This window comes from Acartia tonsa, chromosome 5, assembly GCF_053477335.1.
Source record: "Acartia tonsa isolate MP-2025a chromosome 5, ASM5347733v1, whole genome shotgun sequence".
Classification (NCBI taxonomy): Eukaryota; Metazoa; Arthropoda; class Copepoda; order Calanoida; family Acartiidae; genus Acartia; species Acartia tonsa.
This window is the reverse complement of record NC_137264.1, coordinates 46,928,521-46,936,642: the sequence shown is the minus strand read 5'-3', so window position 1 is coordinate 46,936,642 and position 8,122 is coordinate 46,928,521.

Below are 8,122 nucleotides of genomic sequence, written 5' to 3'. Positions count from 1 at the left end.
ACAGGATCCACGGTTAGCGGCTTATGATTGTTCTCAGATAAGTGCTGTTGAGCTTAGATCAGCTGCCTGTTTGCATGATAGGATGGAACCGGTCAGATCTGTGGAATTACTTGGTTTGGCTGAAACTGATTTTATTTTATCGGAAGCTATTAGTTGTGAGGTTAGGCTAAAGTTGGAGCGCTGGTTCTGCGGCACTGCGAGTCATGTGCACGTGTTAGACGTGCCACATGAAACACAGGTAGAGTTAAGTATGGATGAATGTAGAAGGGTTTTCCATTCTGGCAAGTATCAACATGATGGTATTAGTTTTAAAGTGAATATAGATTTGCCAACTGTTCACAGTTTTACGGTTAATGGAACATTGTCACCTTTTAATGATGTTGGTGGAGAAAATATTCAATGTAAGACACTGGGAGTATATGCGCACAACATGTGGTTCGACTTAGGTTTTGCTATTGGGACTTTGCATATTTTAGTAAAAAATACTCCAGTTTTGATTAAGGGAAATGTTGTTATGGATTATGATAAAAAGACAATTGTGGCGAATTTTGAAGAAAATCATTTGTGGGCAACATCAACTTCACGTTATTATCCGTATGTAGTACGAAAACCGGCCAGTAATTTTAAGGTAGTTTTTCAAGATATATTCAATCTAACTACATGGAATGATCAACTTTTTGTTTCTAACTCGGAAAGGAATATTTTAGTTAAAGTTATGGGAACGGAGAAATTTGTTTTGCAGCATTTGGATTTTAAGATTTTTGTAACAGAATTGGAAGGTATTAAGTTTTTAGAGGAACCGAAGGCGGCTGTTAGAAGTTATTTTGGGGATCTCTTGAAACAAGAAGCCAGGTTTGATTTAAATGCTATGTTTTTGGCTAGTAGAGAGAGGAATGAGAGGATGATGGAACTTCTTAGTATTTCTAGATGTGCTCAAACGGAAGTTAGATCAAATGTACAGTTGCATCATGGGTTCAGAATTATATACCTGGGAGAAATTGCTAAGTATGAAAAATGTACAGCGGTTGAAATTCCAGTAAAGTTAGGTGTGGATCATGGTTGTGCTGTAGGACATTTATTGGTGGAGTATAAAGGTGAAACAGTTGGGATACAAGAGTATAGTAGAATGATTGTTACAGTAGAGGAAATAAAATTGTTGAATTGTTCTCAAAGTCCGGTATTTTTGAAGTTGACAGCTAATTTGTTTCTTGGAAATCAGGGGCAGGGACTCGAGATTCTTCACATTAAGAATGAGAGATCTGAACATGTGGGACAGAAGATTTTTCTGAATGATGAGAAGGTGTTTATTGCTGATTTTAATAAGACTATTAGATATCAGGGTCTAGAAGATTTTGAGGATTTTAATGGACAGGCTTCTAAATTGGATTTTGTTGATCATAAGTTGTCATTTTTCGAACAAGTTACAGGCTCTTGGTTTGGTCTAGAACATTTGTTTAAGGATATACTACCATTGTTTGCTAAGTTTGTATTGATTGTTTTGATGTTGTTGTTAGGTATAATTCCTATGTTGGTAGTTTTGTATTGCTGTTGCTCATGGTGTTATAAAAAAAGATTTACCGAAGAAGAATTTAATGCTAGGTTTACACATTAAATTCTTATGCTGAAATTTAATTATATTGTATTTTTTGCAGGTTGGTTACGGCGGCAACAATGAATCAAAAGTTATTGAGCAATGAAGAAAACGGCCGCCACAAACAACCTTCGGATGAAAGAAATCAAGTCAAACCTGGCCTACCTGTAAGCGCGTTGGTTAGCAATTCTGCATCCAGGCTGGTGTTGATAATGTCGCGTGTCGAGCTGCCAACGTTGAGTGTGGGCAGAGCGTCGAGGAATGTGTTTATCAACAGTGAAGACATGCCACTTGCAGACTTAATTCGTCTTATTGATAATGAACCAAGGTTCAAATTGAACTTAGTGAACATGCTTTCACTGCAGCTTGAGTTTGGGAGATGTATAAACTCATTAGACTGGGCCTTGGACAGAATCCCTATCTATACCAGCCAGAACTCAAGACACTTGAACCTGGTAGCGGCTGGTGAGCATTCTAAAGCTATAAACAGAAAGCTGTTCTGGAACGAGACAAATAATTTGAATAAGTTGAGTGCAACTATGTTCCTCTCCAAGCTTGTTTGTGAAATGTTGCCAAGTCTGGTGCTTCTTGCTAAGATTGAGTACCTGGATGGAGATGAGAGAAAAAGCTGCCAAACGTTGGGAGAATTGTTGCCTATAATCAAGCACATGGGGGAACTGGATGACTGGCACCAACTTTCCAGAGTTGAAGTCATACCTGCAGATGGTCGTATGAGCCTTCAGTCTGTGCTGAGAACGGTGGACAATAGTATTGATGCGCGTTTGAAGACGCAGGTTGTATCAGCTATCCGGCTTCTGGCGCATTGGAGAGACGTTGTGAATAAGATTTCATTTATTTTGAAACAGATGCCATCCACAACTTTATTCGAGTTACAGAAAGAGTGGCTTGAAGGAAAGTCTGAACAGGATTTGAGTGCTAAAGTTTTTATTGACGCTATTCATGTGAATGAATACGCGTACCTATCGGTTTTTATACCGCGAATCTTCAACGTAAATTCGGTCAGCCTAATTACCAGTGGAGAGATGCCAGCTGAGATACGCTATGTTAGATTGGATGCGCAAAAAGAAATAATTGAGAATCTTGTGAGTGCGACATATACAGGTAGTTTGGCTAACAATAAAGTAGATGGAAGAATATTGGCATGGGAAATGCAGATGCGATGCAAACGTCTGCGTCCTACTCTGGCTAAGCAGACGTTGCTTTGTGAGCCAGGTACTACTTTAGAGGACGTGGCAAAGGAACTTAAACTGGAGTTGGATGGAAAGATTCATACAAGTTTGCTGGCAACAAATCTCGAATGGAAGTTTAATCCTGAACACAGAGTAAATGATTGGTTTGATGGCGATTTTAAGTTGATTACTCGGTTTGGGGGTCCTGTTTGTATCCAGCAGGATCGTCCTTTGGATCAGAACATTCCTGTTTGTCTAGATCTTGAATTGTCAGGCCAGCAATGGCGAGTTGATGAACAAGCGATGGAGGAAATGAGGATGGAACACACGCCTGGAATATTGATGATGCTTGATAAATTCGGGGAGGAGGTTAGCCGCAAGCATCAAAAGATTTTGGATAATCAGGAGGAGGCTGACAGCGTTGCGACTTCGATTTCGATTGCGGTTAATAACGGATTTGAAAGATGTTTACATATGCTTGGTGATACTGAGGCAAGGTTGCCTCAAGACGGCCTTTGTGATGAGACCGCGAAACTTGGAATTGATAATGAGGCTAACATTCCTATGGATATTGAAGAATCTGGCAAGAAAGGAAGAGCAGCTGGAAAAAGAAAGTAATAATTATAGTTTAATGTGTGTTAATTCATAGTTTTATTTTTATGTATTAATGTTTAAGTATTTGTCGAGGCAGTAGTAGTCTCTGAAGGTTATAATATCAATGCTTTTATAACAATGCATCTCTAATGATATGTGTAAATCAATGCATTTCTGATGGTTATATGTTAATCAGTGTTTTTATTTATCAATGCATTTCTGATGATTATATGTTAATCAATGTTTTATAAAAAAATATATAAAAGAGAAAAAAAAACACATAAAGAGAAAAAAGGAACAAAAAAAAAACATAAAAGAGTTTTAAAAAAAACCAAAACAAAAAAAAATATATATATATGAAATGTTTAAAGATCTGGAAATAAATTTTAAAAAAAATATAAAAATTTATGACAGGTGTCATACCAGATCAATCATTATTTAATTGATAAGCATTCAATGCTACCTATACCATATTTGATAATTAACATGTAATAAACATATTGTTATATTCAATCTGTAATGTTACAGTTTCGAAATTTATGTTCATATTAAAGCCGGGGAGAAATGTGATGTATAGTCCCTTCCTCCCTGCCTTGAGAGCATTGTATGTATTTTATATATTAACTTTTAGTTCTTGTGTCACCATTCTCGGAGCAAGTCTTTGCTCTGCGATTCGGCACGAACCTAAAAGTGTTAACCTTGTTATTATAATTAATATCTATTTTGTATGTTTAATCTGTCTTTGAATTAATACACTTTATTAGAATATTTAGCTGTTTATTCTTATTATTACTACACGTCAATAGTATACAGTATTGGAGCCATTACAAATAAGCTGCTGAAAAAAATTAAAGGCATTTAATTTTCATAACAATGCTTCGCTACTAAATGAATGACTGTCCCACAAAAAAAAACATATTTAATTATTTGGGAATCGTCCTTTTCGTAACATGGCCCCATAAGGGGTGATTCGTCGCATTTTTAAAATGGCTTTTTATAGGTTATTTTAGGTTAGGTTAGGTTATATTTGGTTAGGTGATTTCCCCACAGGGTTAGGTAATTGGCTCTGCAGGGTTAGAGCCCCCCCGCAAGGACTAGAAATAGGAGATAAGCTACTGTTTTAAATACAAAGTATCGCCCTATAAGGTGCGATGTTACGAAAAGGACTACACCCGATTATTTTTATATTACTATGTCACCTAACTTTTTAATAATTCACTATATTTTTCAAAAACCTTTTTTTCACCCTTATAATTAAAAATTTCTTTTACCCACAGGGAGAAAATATTCTTTTTCTTTCTTTCTAGGTATATCAAATGGCTGGATTTTTTAATCATTACAACATGCATGTTTAAATATAAAATAGAGACAATGCAGGTTTTTTTAATGTACAAAAGTAATTTTATTACAAGAAAAAAAGAGTATCTTTCATTAGAACTAAAAGTAGCTTTTTGTTCATGTTAAAAATCCTTTTTATGTTTCTCAGAAAATAATATTATAAAATACATGCATGCCTGAAAATTAGTTTAAAAAATTCGTATTAAATAGGAAAAAGAAACTAAGTCGTCGTTATATTTATTGTTTGTTCTTTTTGGTGTAAGGTTTTTTTTAATGAAACTTTTTTGGATCTCGTTAATTCGATTTCTGCGGATTTTCTGGTTGCCAGAAATGAAATCTACGCATCTTTTTTAGCTAGATGGCATTTGTCTGGTTAAGATTGGATAAAAAATTCTTTGGTTGGTTAAATTTAATAAGTGTGAAAGGCTGCTAACCGCCAAAGGATGTAACGGAAAGATTATGCGCGAATAGAATTTTAACTAACAAAAGAAGGGCGGGCTACAAATTATTTAAAATAGTCATTACTAAAAAATGTACAGATATTTCAAAGAGCACATAAATGCGTGATGTATGCGTTAAAAGCTTTCCATGTGAATCATTAAAAATTTACTATTCCATATTATGCAAAGGTAATCTTATGCTGCTTAACACGGTGTTTGGGATGCCATGAACATTCAGCCGATTGGCAGCTACCAGCCTTTAAAGATTACTTATTTTTGATCACTGATACATTAAACGTGAATTGCTCAATGTCCAAATAATTAATTCCTACTATTTGAATTCTTGTGTTTTGTCATTCTTGCCACCCAATGTTTAATCGTTTAGCTTTCCTGAAGTAAGCCTCGTTCTCTAAGAAGAGTATACCAGCCACCATAAGCATAAGGAGACACACAACTTTGGCCCTCTGTATAACTGTGTCTGTCATTCTAATCTATTAATCCTAAAATAAAAAGTAGCAATTTTATAGTGTGTAGGTTAGGATTTTAATATCCACTGAAGCAATTGAGTTCTCCATTTAAGATAAGCTTTATATAGGTGTTAGGATGGCTTTAGGCTATTTTTAAAAAGTCTTGGGATGATTTAAGGCTATTAATTTGCCCTTCTCAACTCCCTTCAAATAAAAAAGACTCTAGATGCTAGGGGCCTAGTATCTAATAAGACAATTATGGTCTTAGTGTACTGGTACCCAAATTTATCTCCTTCATTTGCCTTAAAACTTTGGGAGCTCTTGGTTAGTTTCAAACTGGTAGCATATAAACTTTTCGACCAATAAATTTGGATCTACAGAAGTGTGACACATTACAATCTTTCCCGATTTTGTATTACTTTTGCGGAAAATGATTCCAGTTACGTCATATTTTTCTTTCCCGAAAAAGGGAAGGGGGGAAGAAAAAAAGAAATGGGAGAAAAGGGGGTTTTCCCCATCTCTTTTGAAGAGATTTTCTTCCCCTCCCTAGTTTTAATCTTATAATTGTACATTCTATATCTGCGGAAAGCCGTTTATAATACGATACGAGAAACAATTATTATATGACAAAACCATATCTAATTATATAAAGTAGTAAGGCTTTATGTTTTGTAGCTTAAGATCTCAACTACTGAACCGATTTGGCTTTCTATTTCAGGTTAGCTTAATGTCTTGTGATGGTTTAGGCAATTTTATTTCAAGTCGTGGATTGGTTTTAGGCTATTCTATTTTAAGTCTTGGGAAGGTTTTGGGCTTTTTATCTCTCCCCTTTAAATAGAGAGCCACTAGTTACTAGGGGCGTATCCACTAGTGTAGATACAGGGTGCGGCACATAAATCGAGACAAATTCTAATTTTTAAACAAATAAAAATAAAATCGTCAATTTTAAAGATTTTATTGAATTTTAAAAACTGAGAGGTAGAATAGGTATATGACTATTAGATTATTCAAAAAAAAATGGCCGCCAACCTTAATCACCGCCTCCTCAACCGCCAGCAGGTCCAGGGCAAAATGTACCTGTCCAAGCTGGCGTAGTTCTCCTTGATAGTGACAGTGAGGGAGGTCTTTGTGGCATGGGCACGTCTATTGGTGCATGCTTTAAAGTAGCCCCAGGCCCCAAAGTCCATTGGATTAAGATTGGGCTGCTGGGAGGCCACGTTTCCTTAAGAACGTGAGTAACCGCAGGATCCAAATTCGCCCAACTTTCAAGCTACCCTTAGACACGGCGGCTCTTATTTGGACCACAGTTGAGCTAGAACGACGTTCTTTACTTTTTTAAAAATGGCTTGAAGTTTCAGCTAGGGTTGTCAGCGCAACCCTTAGTCTGAAATGAGTTTTAAAGTTCAATATGGGGCCCTGAAGTCAAGGACCGAGAAATTTTCACGAATTTTCACGGTTTTTGACGTTTTTTACATCTTAAAATCTTTGCTAGAGTACTACGGCCAAGCCATTTCAGATAGAGCACTCTAGTCTTTTCTAGTGTCTTACTTATGTATCAAACAGTATCCCCAGCAAGTTGCATAACTCTACCTCACCTACAGATGGGCTGAGGTCAGATTTAGTGGGCACTAGTCGAGAATCCAGATTAAACCATGCACCGGCGCATTTGGAATCCGCCTTGTTGTACATATGCGCGGCCAGCTCGGTGTACACGTCCATCTTCGTTCAAAGATTTTTTTTGTGCTAAAAGGTCATTACCACAGCTTTTTATAGTGAGGTCAAACGTCCTGATTGGTCAAGTAGTTTTGACACTATGGCCGTTTAAAAAACGTCTCGTTTTATGTGCCGCACCTAGAAGCCTCTAGGGGCACTGAAGGTAAGAGGGGGGAAAGTCGACCTCGTCCCATTTTAAATTTGAGTTTAAAACCTTCCCAGGAAATAGAAGAAGCTTCACTATAAAGTAGAACAATATCAGTTTAGCAGTTATCAAAATCCTTCGGGACAGAAAAAAACGCTTTTTACTTTATATAATAGGATAATATAAATTTCAAGAATTACACAAAATTGTTTCAGGATATACTTATTTAAGGACTTGATGATAGAAATGTTTCACTTAAAATAGTGTACCTTTTTGTTATAAAAATTATTATTAAAAAATGAGACGAATAGGATAGTTATGTTAAAATCAGTCTTTTTAAATGAACATACATACTTTCTTGTAACAATTATAGAATAGAGTTGCTATGCTTTCTAAATCCTACCTTATTGTAACAGGGAATAATTATTTCTCGTATTCATTCAAATCCGGTGGATAGGAACCGGTTCTCATACGAAAAAACTATGTTTAGCATCGTATTATATTCAGCTTTCTACGAATATAAAAATGTACAATCAAAAGATTAAAACCAGTTTTTTTAGCCGGTGCCTCCGGCACCTCAGGGCTAAAAAAACTAGTTTTAATCTTTTAATTGTACATTCTATATCCGCGGAAAGCCGTTTATA